The sequence below is a fragment of the Canis aureus genome, chromosome 25, assembly GCF_053574225.1.
Source record: "Canis aureus isolate CA01 chromosome 25, VMU_Caureus_v.1.0, whole genome shotgun sequence".
Lineage (NCBI taxonomy): Eukaryota > Metazoa > Chordata > Mammalia > Carnivora > Canidae > Canis > Canis aureus.
This window is the reverse complement of record NC_135635.1, coordinates 9,228,570-9,247,790: the sequence shown is the minus strand read 5'-3', so window position 1 is coordinate 9,247,790 and position 19,221 is coordinate 9,228,570. Positions and strand designations below refer to the sequence as shown.

The following is a 19,221-nucleotide window of genomic DNA, read 5'->3' as shown; positions in this document are numbered from 1 at the left end:
TTGATTTTGTATCCTGCCACGCTACCGAATTGCTGTATGAGTTCTAGCAATCTTGGGGTGGAGACTTTTGGGTTTTCTATGTAGAGTATCATGTCATCGGCGAAGAGGGAGAGTTTGACTTCTTCTTTGCCAATTTGAATGCCTTTAATGTCTCTTTGTTGTCTGATTGCTGAGGCTAGGACTTCCAGTACTATGTTGAACAGCAGTGGTGAGAGTGGACATCCCTGTCTTGTTCCTGATCTTAGGGGAAAGGCTCCCAGTGCTTCCCCATGGAGAATGATATTTGCTGTGGGCTTTTCATAGATGGCTTTTAAGATGTCGAGGAATGTTCCCTCTATCCCTACACTCTGAAAAGTTTTGATCAGGAATGGTTGCTGTATTTTGTCAAATGCTTTCTCTGCATCCAATGAGAGGATCATATGGTTCTTGGTTTTTCTCTTGCTGATATGATGAATCACATTGATTGTTTTACGGGTGTTGAACCAGCCTTGTGTCCCAGGGATAAATCCTACTTGGTCATGGTGAATAATTTTCTTAATGTACTGTTGGATCCTATTGCTATTGGCCAGTATCTTGTTGAGAATTTTTGCATCCATGTTCATCAGGGATATTGGTCTGTAATTCTCCTTTTTGGTGGGGTCTTTGTCTGGTTTTGGAAAAACCATATCTGGGGGCATCACAATGCCAGATTTCAGGTTGTACTACAAAGCTGTGGTCATCAAGACAGTGTGGTACTGGCACAAAAACAGACACATAGATCAGTGGAACAGAATAGAGAATCCAGAAGTGGACCCTGAACTTTATGGGCAACTAATATTCAATAAAGGAGGAAAGACTATCCATTGGAAGAAAGACAGTCTCTTCAATAAATGGTGCTGGGAAAATTGGACATGCACATGCAGAAGAATGAGACTAGACCACTCTCTTGCACCATACACAAAGATAAACTCAAAATGGATGAAAGATCTAAATGTGAGACAAGATTCCATCAAAATCCTAGAGAAGAACACAGGCAACACCCTTTTTGAACTCGGCCATAGTAACTTCTTGCAAGATACATCCACGAAGGCAAAAGAAACAAAAGCAAAAATGAACTATTGGGACTTCATCAAGATAAGAAGCTTTTGCACAGCAAAGGATACAGTCAACAAAACTCAAAGACAACCTACAGAATGGGAGAAGATATTTGCAAATGACATATCAGATAAAGGGCTAGTTTCCAAGATCTATAAAGAACTTCTTAAACTCAACACCAAAGAAACAAACAATCCAATCATGAAATGGGCAAAAGACATGAACAGAAATCTCACAGAGGAAGACATAGACATGGCCAACATGCATATGAGAAAATGCTCTGCATCACTTGCCATCAGGGAAATACAAATCAAAACCACAATGAGATACCACCTCACACCAGTGAGAATGGGGAAAATTAACAAGGCAGGAAACAACAAATGTTGGAGAGGATGCGGAGAAAAGGGAACCCTCATACACTGTTGGTGGGAATGTGAACTGGTGCAGCCACTCTGGAAAACTGTGTGGAGGTTCCTCAAACAGACCTTAAAAATAGACCTGCCCTACGACCCAGCAATTGCACTGTTGGGGATTTACCCCAAAGATACAAATGCAATGAAACGCCAGGACACCTGCACCCCGATGTTTATAGCAGCCATGGCCACGATAGCCAAACTGTGGAAGGAGCCTCGGTGTCCAACGAAAGATGAATGGATAAAGAAGATGTGGTTTATGTATACAATGGAATATTACTCAGCTATTAGAAATGACAAATACCCACCATTTGCTTCAACGTGGATGGAACTGGAGGGTATTATGCTGAGTGAAGTAAGTCAGTCGGAGAAGGACAAACATTATATGTTCTCATTCATTTGGGGAATATAAATAATAGTGAAAGGGAATATAAGGGAAGGGAGAAGAAATGTGTGGGAAATATCAGAAAGGGAGACAGAACGTAAAGACTGCTAACTCTGGGATACGAACTAGGGGTGGTAGAAGGGGAGGAGGGCGGGGGGTGGGAGTGAATGGGTGACGGGCACTGGGGGTTATTCTGTATGTTAGTAAATTGAACACCAATAAAAAATAAATTTAAAAAAAAATAATAAAGTCACCATCCTAAATAAATAAATAAATAAATAAATAAATAAATAAATAAATAAAATAAAGTCACCATCCTCCACATTAGTTCCCAGAATGTTTTCATCTTATAGCTGGAAGTCTGTCCCCTTTGACCAACATCTCCCCATTTCTGTCTCAATCTCCCAACCCTGTTTCCATCATTCTACTCTGTTTCTATAAATTTGACTTTTTTAGATTCTACACAGAAGTGATAGTATACATTTTTTGTTTTTTCCCATCTCCCTTAGCCTAATGTCCTCAAATGACAGGGTTTCCTTCTTTCTCATTGTTAAATAATATCCCACTGTGTGTGCATGTGTACACACATATGAACATATACCTACACACACATATATATAATTATCTTGTCTTTTGAATGTCTAGTACCTAGCACAGTGTCTAGCTTAATAAATATTTGTTGATTGATTAGTGCAATGAATGATTATTGAGTCAGGCTATGTCTAAATTATAAAGGGAAATTTACAGAGTCTGGGGTTCAAGTGAACTCCTGAAGTTCACTCAGGGGGCAAGCGAACAGCACATTCAAGATAAGGAGAATGCTGGAGTTCTTTCTTGGTACCTCTAGCCAAACGGTGCCTGTCTCTCCCTGTGTGCTTCAGGGGGATAGTGAAACTTCCATTAATATTTATTTTTATTTTATCCATTTCTACTTTTTGTGTATTGTATACTTATACAAAATGTTACTACAGTAGTGCATATAGATAAATTTTATATTAATAAATATGAGTATCGAAGAGTACAAAAGAGATGCAAGCCCTAAGTTATTTTGATGAAAGAGTTATAAGATTAAAAATAAAAAAACATGGAAACCTCTATCAGAGAGAATAAAAAAGCCACACATGGGAGCTAAGGCTGGAAAAGCAGGCAAGTATGACCGTGAGAATCTTACACCTTGTACTAAAGAGGTTAGGCCGTGTTATTTAGGCCACGAAAAGCTACTAAAAATTGGGAATTTTGCTGTTTCCTGAGAGAATGTCTACTCTTAATGATGTTCATGATTTTCTTAAAAGTTTTTTTAAGAAATTAAAAGAAAGGTTTTAAAAATATTATAAAAATAACTGCCCTTGCCATCCAAACATAACAAACATTAACATTTTGCCATATTTGTAAGTCCTTTTTAAAAGAAATAAACTGTGAACCCTCTATCCTCCCGTCTCTAATCTAATTCCCTCTCTGCCCCAACACTGTAAACACAAATAAAATAACATGATGCTTTTTGTCCACTCATCTTTTCAAATATATCTTTGCCAATAATTCAACTTAATTGCTTCCTAGTGTCCCGCTGGATGAATAAACCCTACTATTTATGAATTCCCCTACTAATGAACATTGGATTGTTTCAAATGTTTTGCTGTTACTAGTAGGTTTTGGGTAAGTGCCCTTTATCAGATTTAAGAAGATTCCTTGTATTTACAATTTGACGGGATTTTTTTAATAATAAATGAATCTTAAACTTTACCAAATATTTTTATTATGATTATCTGAAAGATGTTTATATAATTTTACTTTTCCAATTAATGTATTAAATTACTTGGATGGATTTAACTATTAAGGTATTAATAGTTATTAAACTATGCTTGATTTGTGGGAGAAAGTCAATGTTGGTCATAATTGCAGTTTTAAAATATTGCTACCTGGGTTGAATTTGCAAATGATTTATTTCATAATTTTGCATCTGTGTTCATAAGTGACATTTGTCAGTAAGCTTATTGCTTAGTTTTAGCATACAGTTTATCCAAGGCAGATATGTACAAGTTGATAATTTTGCCCTTTTTTCCTCTTGTCTGAAATGTTTATCTGTTTCTTGAAATTTCATGCAACTCATCTCATATTACCTAAAATATATTCTTTGGAAGAGTAGATTTATGAAAACTGTACAATTTAGCAATTTTTCATTTATTTGGTTTTTCTATTTTTCCTGAGTTTAATATTCATGTTTTTTTCTAGAAAATTGTCCATTTTATTTATATTTTTCAATGGTTCACATCTATGAGTTTATATAAGTATATACTTACAGTATTTGTGGTTATGTCCCTATGTTCCTATAGCAGTTCATTATTAGTTTCTGCTTTTTATTTTTCCATTTTTTGATGAGTTTCCTTAAGGATATATATTTTTTATCAGCCTTTTCACAAAATAAGTTTTGAGTTTGTTAATTTTTACTATTGGTGATTTTTTTTTTTGTTTGCTTTCTTATCCATTTCTGCTCTCATTGTGATTTTCTTATATTGTTTTGTAAGTTTACCATTTTATGTTTATAGTGTCTTGAATTAAATTGTAAAATCATTTATTGAAAATAATTTTTATTGTTTATAAGTAAATACACTAAAGTAGAAAATTCCTCCTAAATATTATAGCTACATAATATAAATTTTGAAACGTGGTTGGTTTTTTTGTTGTTGTTCAGCCTTAAATATTTTATCATTTTCTGTGTGGTTTCCTCTTTGGCCCATGAATTGTTTGGGAGTTTCAAGGTTCTTTAAAACTGTCATTTATATTATTACTTTCTAACTTAATTACATCAAAGAACATGATTTGTTTGACAGCACTTCTTCAGAATCTGTTGGAACATTCTCTGTTACCTAATACATGTTCAATTTTTATAAATGTTCTATCTGCTTGAAAAGAATGCATATGCTTTATAGATTGGGCAAAAGCTTTTGTGTGTGCATGTTCATGTATAATAAACTCTTAAGCTAGTAGACCAAATATTATTTAACCTTACTAATCTTATTTTGTCTATTTTATCTCTCTATTCTTGATCAAGGTTTTTAAAGTTACTCAACCATGAAGGTAGGTTTTTCCATTTCTCTTTGTAGTTTGCATGGGTTTGCATTTTGTAGTTTAGGGCTATGTTGTCAAGTTTATACATGCTCGTGATTATTCTCTCTTTGTGGATTGTTCTTTTACTATCGTGTAGGTCTTTTCAATCCTATTCATGCATTCGACTTGGATTTTCTTCTGTTTGTCTTTAAAATTTGTCACAGAAGGTTTTGTTTTGATTATAATCCTAGTGTATTTTTACTTTGTGGTTTTATTTTATGGGTTTGTCTATAAGCTGTAAATAGCTTGATTTTTATGAAATCTTTTATTGGTATTCTAATAGTTAAGTTTAATCCATTTCTACTTATCTTGATTATTGAAACATTTAGAATTATTAAGGTCATACTGCGTGTTCTATGTTTACCATGCGCTTTCTTTGCCTTTTCCCCACACAGTTTCTTTCTTTAGTTGATTTGATAAAGTTATTTTAATAAAAGTGTAAAGATTTCAATATCTCTTCCCTCAAAATTATAATTCTTTAACTACACACCGAGCTTTTCTTTCTGATTTATAGGCATTATGTAACTAATTTACAAATGTGTTCACCAATTAGGAATCATACTTCCTCTCTACAGATTTTTCTGTTGTTAGAGTAAATCTTTGTAAAAAGCTCTTTAATCAAGGGCCTATGGACAGAAACCTATTTTTGTGTATCTGAATAATGTCTACATTTTAAACTACTCAATTTTAAATAATAGTTTAGCTGGGAATAAAATTATATGTTGTGTCTGCCAGCAAAACTCCAAGAAATTGGGGCAAACAAGTCCTTCTCTGCAGGGGAATCTAGGTAGTGTTTCACAAGGTCCACTACATCACATTCTCCTTCTGTCCTGATATGATTTGAGGGACATCACAAACTGAGTCCCCATGACAGCAGGTTGGCTCACATTTTAATTGCTCAACTGTTTCATCTTCCCTTACCATTCCATATAGACTACTTTATATAAATCATGAAGCTCTGGCAAGTGTCACAGCCCATGTTGAGGCTACCTTTACAGTCTGGGGGATCCACCACTGTCCCCATTTCCTTTTACATAATTAGTCTTGCATAAATTTCCAATAACATGTGGAACAAATGTCAGATCTTATTTGTTGTCATTGTTATTGTTGGTTTTAATGTAATCTGAAGGGATCTGAATTTTTATCAGTTCAACCCATTTATATTTATTTTGACTTGTGCTTACTAGAGCACACTTATGTGGTCTTATTTTATATTTTCCATTTACTGCATTTTATTCTGATTTTCTATCTTCCACTTGATAAATAAAATTTTGTATGATGTAAAATTATACTTTATGTTTTTCTTCTTGTGTGTATTCATCCTTATATTTATTTTTCTACAAATTTCTTAAGCTTATGAATGTTCTATTTTTCCCTGAATAAGGCAAGTACTTTAACATCTTCTCCTTCCTTTGCTCTCCGCTCCTACCCTACCTTTATCCTGGAGTGTAATGATATTACCATCTAGACTTTTAGGCTTCCTTAAAAGTTGTTAGGTACATTTAAAAAATCTGGTATTATAGGTAAAAGGTAGACTTCACTAAATTATCAAATCACTCTTATTACTCAAATATTTCTGTATTAAGATAATGAACTGTGGAAAGAATTATACAACATATGTTTGAATTTAGCTTTGATAGAGACTCTTTTGTAATTTGCTTGCCAGTCCATAAGAACAAAACTAGGGATCTGAGGTATTAAAATTAAGGAAAATTTTATAGAAAGTCCTGAGCATACAGATTAAAAAGGTACACCACAATCCAGACAGAATTAATGAATTTAAACCATGAACTATTCTGGCAAATTTCCTGAACTTTAAGGATAATGAAAAATTTCTATGACCTTTCAGGCAAAAAATTTTGTTTCTACAAAGAAGGAAAATTGGCTCATCTCAAACTTTTCTTGTTCAACACTAATGCTAGAAGATCATGAAACAAAGATCACAAATTATAAAAGGGAAATTGTGAGATTCAAGAATGTAGTAACTTGATGAATTGTTGACCATAATCTTAAGCTACAGATAAGAATTTAAAATGTATTCTACCCTGGATATAAAGTAATAAAAACTTCAAATTGGAAACATGTGATAGAAAAAAATTGGTTGAGAATATGAAAATTAAGAACTTATTATAAACAATCATTGGAAATACAGTTACAAAATTAAATGTGTGTAGTAAAATCAATCTGAAAGAGAAGATCTGAAAAAATTACAATTTTATAAACATAACCTGGACCACAGATTTTAGTGAGACATTGGGGACTAGCTACCTGGATGTGGAAATGAGAGAGACCTATATAGGACTGGTTCTTCCTTCCCTGGAAATGAAGTTTAAGGCCAGTTCCCTGACCACTCATCACCTTCAGGTAGTAATTGGCATGTCAAATAACAATCAAAATTTAAACTCTATTCAAAGATTATCCCCTTTCCCCAATCAGGCTTTTTACAAATGAACTCTCTGTGAGAAAAGTATTATTTGTTGGCTTCTCTGTTTCCTGGCACTGTTACCGCTTCTACCCATCTTCTAAGGTAGTTTTTGGACTCGATTATGTCAGAACCTAGAGAAAGGGAAAAACCAATCAGCAACCGAAAGAACTATCTCCATGACTAAATCTGAAGTGGTACCAGTAAATTAAATTAAAGTTGTCCAATGATCACATTCCATGGGATATACTTGTTCGATATTATGTAATGGTCTCACAGTCATACCCTTTGTTTTGCTTCCTGTCATATCTCCAGCATCAAGGACGCCTGGCACACCACAGGAACTCAGTAAATATTTGTGATGAAAGAGTGGGTAAACAAGGAAGTATATGATAACCAGAAGAGATGAACTAAGACAAAATGGCAAAGGTTAAAAAAAAAAAGAATGGGTTAAGGTTTTCCAGTCAAGTGTAAATTAAAGTAAAGTCGAGGAAGCAGGATAAATTAGAATAAAGAAGCAGTATAAAATAGAATCCAAGTCAGAAAGGAACAGTATCAGAGGCATTAGTCCACAATTCAAACATATCAAGGAGCTTTAAGCACTAAATATAATTTTTAAATATAGCTTTAAAATATAGAAAGTATGATTGTAAAAAATAAAAAAAATAAAAAAATAAAATATAGAAAGTATGATTGTTAAAAATAAAAGCAGAAACAAAAACACATATATTATAAAGACTTAATTGACCATTTTTAGCTTTTGACAGATCAAGTATACAAAAAAATAATAATTATATAAGGAATTTGAAATTTAGGTGAACAAAGAACGCTGTAAAAATATATAGTTCCTTGTGTCTTGGGTATATTTATAAAAAATGACACTGCATAAGATTCACTATGTTGGCCTACCCAACATCACTCTAAACTTTATTTTCTACAAAATCGGTACCTTTTCAGTTTTCCAGTCTCTATCTGTAGGCTCTCTTGTGGCTGGGGGTGCCCATGTGGCTTAGTTCTGACCAAAAGACACATCAGCACAAACCCACTGATACTGCCTCTTGGCTTTCCTCCTTTTTCCTGCCTAGAACATAGACTAATGCCCAAGATGCAGCACCATCTCTATCTATCAGCAGATCATGAAAAAAGAAACAACGCTGTTCCTTCATGGTAGTCCTGGACTTCCTACTGTGGACTGTTCCAGGACACGAACCGACCCCTTACTCATGCAAGCCCCTTTATCGGGTTTTCTGGTACTTCCTGGTAGGCACAATACTAACTCACATGGTCACGAAACACATCAATATATATACCAACACTGAGTCTGTACAGGCCACATCCTCTAACCACAATTCAACAAAACTGCAAAGAATAATAAGAATTCTAAAGTCAGTTAAAAAATTTAAAGTATTCTTCTCAAAAGTACTGACAAGGAAATAAGAATGCAAAGATATACTATTTGGACAAAAATAAGGTATTAAATTAAGAATTCTTGAGATATAATAATTTAATTACAAATTCTACGTGTCCCCTTAGAATTATCTACTCTTTCTTCTTTATTTTTTCCCTAAAATTTATCACTTCCTCGTATTCTACATAATTTACTGTATCTTTTCCACCTTCCTCTACCAATGTAAGCCCCATGAAGTCAGGGATTTTTTTTTCTTTTGTTCATAGTGTCATCTCCAGTTCTTGAAATATTGTCACAGTAGACATTCAATAAAATTATGAAGTGAATTAATAATTCCACTGAAGGCAAAATGCATAATCTAATTTTTATCATTAAAATTACACATGAAAATAAATAACCCAACTCAAGTTGAAAGACATGAACAGCAGTCAATCATCTAATAAATAAAATACCTAAGTAAAGCAGGAAGAAAAGTAGGTAAAGATAAGCAGAAATGAATTTTGAAAAGTAGATTTTATATTAAGTGGAAAACTTCTTAATGTAAAAAATATAATGGACAAACCTTTGGTAAATCGAATCAAGACAAGTAGAAAATCCCTAAAAAAATAGGGACAAAAAAGCTATTATAGCAGATAGAAAGGAGAATAATAACAATGGTATAGAGCTATTTATAATGCCCTGGTTATAATATTTAGTCTTGGAAAATAGACGTTTTTCTATGAAAATATAAACCTTAATAAAATTGACTTAAGAAGGTCAAAATCAGAATAGATCAGTAATCATCAGTCACCTAGAAACAGAGGTTCTTAAATCATTATGTAAAAAACAAAAGACTTTCAGAAGGATTTTTTCTGTCTTTCAAACTGTCAGGGAAATACAAACCTCTCTGCTGTAGAAACTATTAACGAGCATAGCAAAACATGAAATTGGTGATGAAGTTTATCAAGTGACTTTTCACTATCCATTGGTGTTATTTTTTTTCTCAGCCTATTGATTTGATTTATGGTCTTAATAAAAACCCTAGTAGTAAATCACCGCTGCATTGTCATAGTGGAGAACTCTTTAACTATACTGTTGAATTCAGTTTGCTGGTCCAACCGAACAATAGAATATTAAACAGCCAATTAAAGGGGAGGTTCTGAAGAAATTTTTACGACATGAGAAAATGCTTATGAAATAATAGTGTTTTCTTTATTCTATTTCGTTCCCTCTAGTGAGTCGAAAATTATGCATCTTTGTTCTTGCATACAGCATTTCTCAACCTTAAATTCCACCTTATCTGGAATTCCACTGCCACCTTGGCTTTCGAGGTTTCTTCCAGGGTGCTGTATTGATAACTGGTGGTCTCCGGAGGACCAACAAATGGTCTGTTGGTAGTTTGATAATTTTAAAGAAAAAGGTGATGAAATCATATTGTTCACATATGTCTCCCCAACTCGAAATACTAGATTAGTAATGATTTTCATAGAAATCCCACCACAATCCAGTAACCACTGTGTTTTTAAAAATTATCTGTGAAAAAAAATTGTCTGTGAACTGAAAGGGCATGTCATCTCAGTAATATTAAGTTAATAGCATGAAGTTCTTCTCTGCTAACTTATTTTCACATTATTTGCATATTTGCACATTTCCATCAATTAAAGGACTATATCCAAAGGTTCTGGACAAGATAGATCTCTTTTCTCTCACCTGTAGTGAGTAGCTAGTAACAAGCCCATTTGCCTTCAGACTTAAGTTGTGACTTCTCGCTGTGTTCTACTTGTGGAAAATTAGCATTTTTTCACATGATTCACATATTTGCATTATTTGAATGTTGTTTACATTTGGTATATTTTGCATTTTGCCTTTTATGTTATAGCTCCTCAACAAAATGGATGAGTGGGTCAAAAGTATTCTGTTAAAGAGTAAGCAGAGTCATTGACAATCTGCTTTGAAGATGTATATGGAAATCAAAGCATCTAGAAGAGTCAAGACTATCTTAATGAAGGATGGGATTTATTTCATGAAATTTAAAAACTGTTTTTTTATGATTTTTGAATGGCTTATGTGGTGTACATATTACCTTGAGTAGCCTGAATCTGTCAGTTTAGGACTGAAATATACAAAACATAAGACATCAGAATTTTTAATAAGACAAAGCAAATAGTACTACGGTAGAGCATTTGACCTTTTCTCATTACTTGATCATTTTCTTCTCTTGTTCAAAAAGAGATTGACAATACTGGGCCTGTTTAAAAAAAAAAAAAGAAAGAAAAAAAGAAACATATCCAGGGGCACCTGGCTGGCTTCAGTCAGAAGATGTGACTCTTAAAAGTTTGAGCCCCAGTGTGGGTGTAGAGATTACTTAAAAATAAAACCTTTAAAAAATAATAAAGTAAAATAAATTTTAAAATATATCCAAATGTTGGAACTCTCTGCATCCTCTGATTGGAAGAGGGGTCCAACTTCCAGTATGGCAGGGTATACTGTGGCTGGTCCACTGGAAGTGAGAGTTCCCTGGGCCTCTTTGGTTCTAGCATCTGACTGTGGGCTACCTGTAGCGGAACACCAACCAAACTCTATTAGGATTTACGATAGGAGAACATGCTGAAGTCTCTTTCTTCCCTCTTCTCTTTCCTCCTCCTACTTGTTCTAGAGTTCTAGATGACTCCCAATTCTTTCTCTAGACCCACAGCTGATGCTAGACTAGCACCAAGAATTTCATACACTGTATTTAAGAAAGATTGTCACAAGTTTAATCAGCGAGGTTGCTGTCAGCTGCTAAGTACAGGGAGAGGAAAAAGTGTCCAGATCCATCAGATATAATTAATTATCCCGATCATTACCCCACACACCCTCCCCCTTCATGCTCTTTGTATCAGTTGACCCTGAGCTGGAGCATCTGAGCTTCCTAGGGAAGGATCCTGACTTGTATCAGCTGTTCCTATGCTTTTTATTTTTCTCTCTTCTGTCCCAGCAGAGAAGGAAACAGCAGAAAGGAAGAGATTGACAATAAACAAGGAAGAAGTAGTTGACAGAACAAGTTTCCTGAGGGTCTGGAAAAGATAAACCTGAGAACACAGAACAGAAATAGCAACACTGGAGATGTTAAACGGAGAGAAGATAGGAAAGCAGGGAGTGAGGATAGCCTTAGATAAATTATCACAAGCCTTGTGTGTAATAGCAACCCGAACGCTTGCTGAATCCAACAGATACTAACCAGTGACACTAACTATCAGCTCTTAATAAATAAGGAAAGGTGTCACTGAAACATGCTACCCAGCAGTCAGCCATGTGGAAATTTAATATAGATATTTAGAGCAAAACACTGGGGGTTGGGTTGACCATGTGGTTGACCCGATAGAGAAAATGGTAAACTCAATAGTCACCTATTCTTTTAATTATAACGATTAGCAAATGTACCTTGTTAGTCATACCAGAACTAACGTGCACCGGCAGCATAAATCCTTTCCCAGCTAACAAGGATTGCACTCTTAAGTTTCAGGATCTGTGCCAAATACCCAAATACACTGTAGTTTCATTTAATTTCCCACAACAACGCAGTGAAAGAAAGTGACTCAGAGAAATTAAGTACTTTCCCGGGGCCATAGGTCTAGAGAGCAGGGCTGAGATTCAAACGTGGATCGGCCTCGCTTGAAAGCCCACGCCACGTATTAATTAATTTTAAAGATCAACCTTCAGTAAATTAATTTCATGCTAGAGAGATATTGTTTAAGTACCTAACAGAGAGAACGCCCCACAGAAAAACAATACCACTTAACCCAACTCTTTTGTACAGCTCTATAAAGTGTCATAGATTTGTGGGTATTCTCTGAAAACTGACAACTTGTGGATGGAGAATAACTTTGTGTTCAGCTCTAGCCTTCCTGTATTCTGGCGAGAAAGCAATTTTAAAATGCCTCCTATTTCTCTCCCTCTGAATTTGAGGTCCTCTGTTATTTTCTGTTGTCAAAACTCAGACGAACCTTATTATTTTATTAGGTCATTGGATAGGATTTATTTGTCTCCCAGGAGAAGTGACTGTAGAAAGGGAGAGTGACAGGACTTATCAGGCTCCGAGTGGACTGAGCTCACCCATTAAGTTAGCCTGTCTGCCCTGCTCTTGACAGTTATTAATGCTTCCATCTCCTGCTGCTTCCACTGCTTGCTCTTCTAGAGTGCCAATTCCAGATGTCACTGTTACATTGTGACAGTACTTACAGCCCAAACATGCCAGTGGTTTCCATGTCTTGGGCATAGTCCTGCAGTAACAGTGCCCTCATTGGCCCCCTTCCGATGCATCATCCAGGAAGCCCAAAACGACCAGGCTGAACCAGTCACAGCCTCTGAAACAACGAGCATATCCTTGCTCTGGCCAGTTTCAAGTTGAAATGGTTTCTCAGCAAGCAAACATTGCATGTTGATAATTCCCCATTAATCATTAATAGGACATTCCCACCTTTACCTCCATCAGCCTTCATTGTGTTACAGCCTTACATGGTTGGTGAGCCCCACAAGCCTGCTATTTGGCCACAATAACAGTTGTTCCTCCCATGGGCTGGGTGAACGTGAACAGGGAGAGAGGTGATTTCCTTGAATCAGTCAGGTGTGCTAGGTTATGCTGTGGTAACAAATGACCTCAAAGTCTCAGCGGCATACAGCAACCAGGATCTTATCTCTCATTCATTATATGTCCATTGTAGGTTGGCCTCAACTCTGCACCATGTCAGCTGCACTGCAGGATGAGGCCAAGGAGCAAGTGTCTCTGGGGAACATTAAGACAGTGACAGAGGCAAATGAAGCATGACAAAACTCAAGCTCATTCTTAAATTTCCTTTCCCCCCTTCCTCAACAAAGCGAGTCATACGGCCACTCCTAATACCAACATGGAGGGAATGTGAAATCCCCCTTCAGAGAGCAGTGCCCCATGGAAGGGCAACAGCCATTTGGGGATTAGTACAATCTACCACTCTCACTTTGGAGACCTGTCACAACATCGCCAAATTGTCTTAGAAGGAGCACAATCCGTGGACTACAAGTCTCAAGATTTCACAAGATTCAGCCAGGGCAGCAGAGACCTGCTCATTTTCTCAACCGTGTCTGCCATATTGAGTTGAGCTCTTTGGACACTGGCAGATGGCATTGGTATCCTAGAGATTCCCTGAGGTGAGACAAGGGGTTGCTCCTGATCTTTGTAATTCCTAGGCTCTGTGATCCCAATTCCTTGAGAGGAAGACCTCAACCCTTGCCCAGGCCCTGGGGCAAGGAAAGTAGAGAAGCTCCTCCACCATAGGCCGCATTTGTGTCAGTGAAGGACACTCTACTCTGAGTCACTTCTTTTTACAGGCTGTCAGAGACCAAATTAGATCACTTTGAAGGAATATATTATGACCCATCTGTCCATTCACATAAATCACTGACCTTCCTTTTTTTTGCCCCAGCAGAAGTGTGGTCAAAACAGTTGTCTCTGTGATAAATCTTTACCAGTTTAGTAGTATAAATGTTGTTGTGCTTGATGTTTTATGTTGAGCATTTCTTTGTTGAAATGCATAGACTTAATAAGATAATGCTGTCCTCAGCAACATGAGGCACATATGAAATAAAGATGATTTAATGATTTGAATTTTATTAATATACAGAAAATGCCAGTGCAGGAAGTTCTTCTTCTAAATATAGTCATTCAAAATGCAGTTGAAAATCATTTCAAAAGTGTTAATAATATAATAATTTTAAATACACCATGTTGGGACTACATACACACAGTTTATATCTATGATATTGTGACTTATTATAAGAAATATATATGGTCTTCATCCCCATTTCTGGCCCACAGACCACCAAAATCTTGGAATTTCCTGTGTTGAAAGTGATAAAAGTGGCTTCTGTTATGCTAACAACATGGGTTTTGGAATGCACACAAGGTCATCAGAAAAGACCAATACCCACAATTTGCTTTGATGTGGAACTGGAGGGTATTATTCTGAGTGAAGTAAGTCAATTGGAGAAGGACAATTATCATATGGTTTCACTCATACGTGAAATATAAGAAATAGTGAAAGGGTTTTTAAGGGAAAGGAGGGGAACTGAGTGGGAAAAACTTGAGAGGGAAACAAACCATGAGAGACTCCTAACTCTGGGAAATGAACAAAGAGTTGCGGAAGGTGAGGTGGGCATGGTAACTGGGTGACGGGTGACGGGCATTGAAGAGGGTACTTGATGGGATGAGCACTGGGTGTTATACTATATGTTGGCAAATTGAACTTCAATTAAAAAAAAAAAGGTTGGGGGCTGGTTGCCAATGGAGCCAACTACATGTTTAGAAGATTGAAACTTTCAGTCCTACCCCAGATCTCCACAGAAGAGGGGCTGGAGGTTGAACGGTCAACAATGGCCAATGATTGAATCAGTCATACCTATGTAATGAAGCTTCCACAACAATCCAAACAGATAGGGTTTGAAGAAGTTCCAGGTTGGTGAATACATGGAGATTTGGGGGGAATGACACGCTCTGGGAGAGCGTTGGAAGCCTTGAGCCTTTCCCATATACCTTGACCATATACCTCTTCCATCTGGCTGTTCCTGAAATGTATCCTTTTCTAATAAACCAGTGATCTAATAAGTAAAATGTTTGAGTTCTGTGAGCTGCTCTAGCAAAGTAATTGAACCTGAGGAGGTCCTGGGAACCACTGATTTGTAGCTAGTTGGCCAGAAGCACAGATGACAAGCTGGACTTATAACTGGCATGGGGTGGGCAGGGTGCAGTCTCGTAGGACTGAGTCCCTAACCTATGGAGTCTGTTGCTATCTCCAGGTAGGTAGTGTCAGAACGGAGTTGAACTGTAGGACACCCTACTAGTGTTTGAGAACTGCTTGGTTTTAGGTAGGAAGCCCTTCCCAGCGTACATATACGCATACACATGGAAATTGAGTCCAGGAACTTAAGTATATATAATTAATATGATTAATTAAGTATCAAGCATTTATTACTCATATAAATCAGGGAGATAAAGAGAACCAATATAAAAAAGTATCTCCCACGGTAACATATCATAAATAGCCTGTTACTGCTATACTATTGTAATTGAGTTTTTAAATTCACTTTAAAACAACTGATATTTCTTCATTCAAGAAATATTCATTGAGCACCAACTATGAGTCAGGCACTGCTTCAGGTACAAAGGACACAGCAAAGAATAAACCAAGCAAAAATCTCAATCCAGCTGGAGATGGAGATAGTAAATGAGGGACACCTGGGTAGCTCAGCAGTTGAGCGTCTGCCTTTGGCTCTGGGCATGGTCCCAGGGTCCGGGGATCAAGTCCCACTTTGAGCTCCTTGCGGAAAGCCTGCTTCTCTCTCTGTCTGTGTCTCTTTCTCTGTGTCTCTCATGAATAATTAAATAAAGTCTTTAAAAATAAAGGAAATGAAATACAGTGGCAATCTTCTGTATGCTCTGATTGACCTACCCTCCAGCCTTCTCCACCCTGAGCTATGCATCTCCACAGACCACATCAACAAGCTCACCTGCCCTCTCATCTCCAGTTGGATTTGGCCAATGGGAGGGACTTGCAGTTCAAGAGGAGAAAAAAGTTGTGGACTTCCTGTTCATCATGGGACAGCTATATCCTTCTCCCAAAAGTGGTCTTCCTCAAGCTGCTATCCTTTCTGGACTTTTCTCTCAATTCTAGTAAATTGCTCTTTCATTTTTCCCCTCCAGGCCCGGGGGTGTCAGTGGCTCCCCATCCTTCCCACCACTCTTGCCAGCCCTGCACACTACATGAGTCTTTGCTGGTGTCCCTAAACCTTGCCCACATCTCTGTCAATATTTCTTTTATTATACTGTGCTCCAATCACCTGGTTCAAGGATACTGTGTCTTGTTACAATCCTGCCCAATACACAAAATAAAGAAATAAGTTATATAGTAACTTATTGTGCGGTTGAGAAACCAAAGCCCAGGTAGTGGAATAGAAGTGCTGTTGAGAAACACAAAGCCAGGGAAGTAGAATGAAGTGTGACTCAGGGCAGGTGGATGCTTTCCAAAGGGCTTGGTCAGAAAAGGCTTCTTCAGTAGAAGTAAGCCATGCTATAAACTTGCCTACCTCCCAGCAGAACTTTCCTTTCAAAGGGAAGGAAAAGTGGGAAAGAAGCTCCAAAATTTCAAACCTGGAATTGAGGAATATGGCTGTAGCAGCAGAGGCAAGAGAAGGGGTGAAGGCTCAGAACACCCACATGCAGGTTGGCCCTCCCTGCTGCCCTCAGGGCGGCAGCCTTCACCCACATCAGCCTTGGCTTCTGTGGCACTAGGTGGGCCCTGGACTCTCAGGCACTCAGCACCAAGGGTGATACAAAATATTCTCTTCTTAATCCTCCCCAAATTTTACTCACTCCAGAGAAACATGAAACTCCTCATCTTACCCTCAGGGATAGCTCTCATGGAAACACAACATTCTGTCCTCATCTCTCACCCACGACTGGAAAAAAAAAAAAAAAAAAAGGCTTCATGTGTATTTGTCTTTTCATCTCTATTTATAAAATTGACATGATGTTTCTTGCCCCTATTTTTCTCAGTGTCTTCTTCACAAAGGCATAGGATAAATTACCTCGAACCTCGGGATGGGACAAGTGTTCTCTCTCTGGATGAACTTAGATGCTTCCTTCTACCGGACAACGAGGAGGGAGGTACCCTCTCGTGTTTTCCTCCCAGCATTGGGTAACAGGAGACTTAGAGCTAAGTGTCATGCTGAATTGCTTTGACTTCTCTCCAAGAAGTTTTCTCAATGTAATTTTCTTTTCTGGTTTTTGTTTTATATGTCTTATTTTGTCATATTTGTGATTTCCTTATAGGACTAGATAGGCTATAAATAAATATTATAATGCAATCCAGTTAAAACATTTTATTTTAATTTGGTTGACTGTTTTTCCTGACTGTATCTACATCAAAATAATCCATGAACTATGAATATGAAAACGTTAGCCAATTAAAATTTCTGGTCTCTATACTAATGAAAATAAGCAATATGATTTTTCTCTCCCACTCAAGGGATCATGTTTCTTCATTCATGAAAGGAAAAGCAATACTTCTAGGTAATTTATTATTGTCAAGATTGGTGCTCAGTAGTGAGGGCTCAAAGATGAATGTGGTGCAGGCCCTATCCTCACGGAATTTATTGTCTAGAAGTTTATTTATTCTTTCAAACTTCTTATTCTGAACCAGTATTTATTTGCAGTTAAAAACTAATTTGCAAAAGAATACATTTTTGAAGCAAAGTTAGCTTTCGCACTTAGTTCTGTTCTCTCATGCCAACAGAGATGAAAGAAATACAAATTCTAAACATTCTCCAGTGGTAGCTTGCCCCCCAACAAACATGAGATTGTTTTTAAAATGCTTCCCAAAATCAGCACTTAAGGAGGCCAGCCACAGCTTCTGACAGGCTGCTGGGGGCCAGGGCGCTTTTGCCCTCCATCCACCCTGCTCCCTTCCGCATCAAATCCCCTTAAAACATTTAAAATCAAGATCTGCCTTTGAATTCCTGAAATGTGTGCACCTAATAGGTCAAGCTATCTTTTTATATCAATTATAATTCCTAGCAAGTTTTGTGATTTTTCCAAGCTTAATCAATCATTATGTGTCATCGACTATCCTAAAACTATCCACCAAAATATTTCAAGACCTGCAGATTCCTGAAATGACTAGCCCCAGAGAATCTCCAACTTCTATAACGTTCATGCCTGGGACAATTATTCATTAAGCACTAGAGTTTTCCAGGCTCAGTGCTATGTGCTGGGAAAGAAAACGATAAACAAGACAGATATGTTCTCTGCCCTCGTCGAGCTGTGTCTAACAGAGAACACAAGGAGTAAACCAGTAACTCCAACGTGAGGAGGACAAGGATTTGTGTCTGTTGCCTCCACTGCTGTATCTCTCAAGCACGTAATGATGCCAGGCTCAACAAGTATTTGCTGGATGAATAGTATGAAGGAGGAGGCACAGAGGCTACAAGCTGGTCTGGGAAGCTGAAGGTAATCAGCTTTAAAAAATGGCCTTTTATCTGATACTTAGATGGAGAGTTTGAAGAGAAGAAGCAAGAGGGACACACAGGCAAGAAAACCTTTGTCCAGAGGCCCAGGGCTAAAGGAACTGCAGGGTTTTTTTTTTAATAAATAAATAAATACATACCCAGAATGGTTGATGTGGCAAGACCATAGAGCAGAGTGACAAGAACTGGGATTGAAAAGTTTGATATAAGTGCCTGCTCAATCTTACCAAGCAGGTTAAGGATTTTGTACTTTATCTTACAAGCAATGGGAAACCATTGAGGTGTTTCAAGTAGATGGGTGATATGATCAGATTTGTATTTTTAATAGATTCTTCTAGGGATAGAAGTCCTTGTGGCTGATGTTAAAGACTGATGTCTTCATTCTCATAGTCTTCCTATC

General features: G+C 37.0%; 1 long non-coding RNA gene across 1 annotated transcript in view; it reads right to left on the bottom strand.

Moving 5' to 3' along the window:
• LOC144296958 (uncharacterized) overlaps nucleotides 1-19,221 on the bottom strand; it is a 58,894-nt gene that overhangs the window by 39,101 nt on the left and 572 nt on the right. The window contains exon 2 of the long non-coding RNA XR_013363922.1: nucleotides 17,200-17,255. This is a non-coding gene — a long non-coding RNA (uncharacterized LOC144296958). The remainder of the gene's footprint in view (nucleotides 1-17,199; nucleotides 17,256-19,221) is intronic.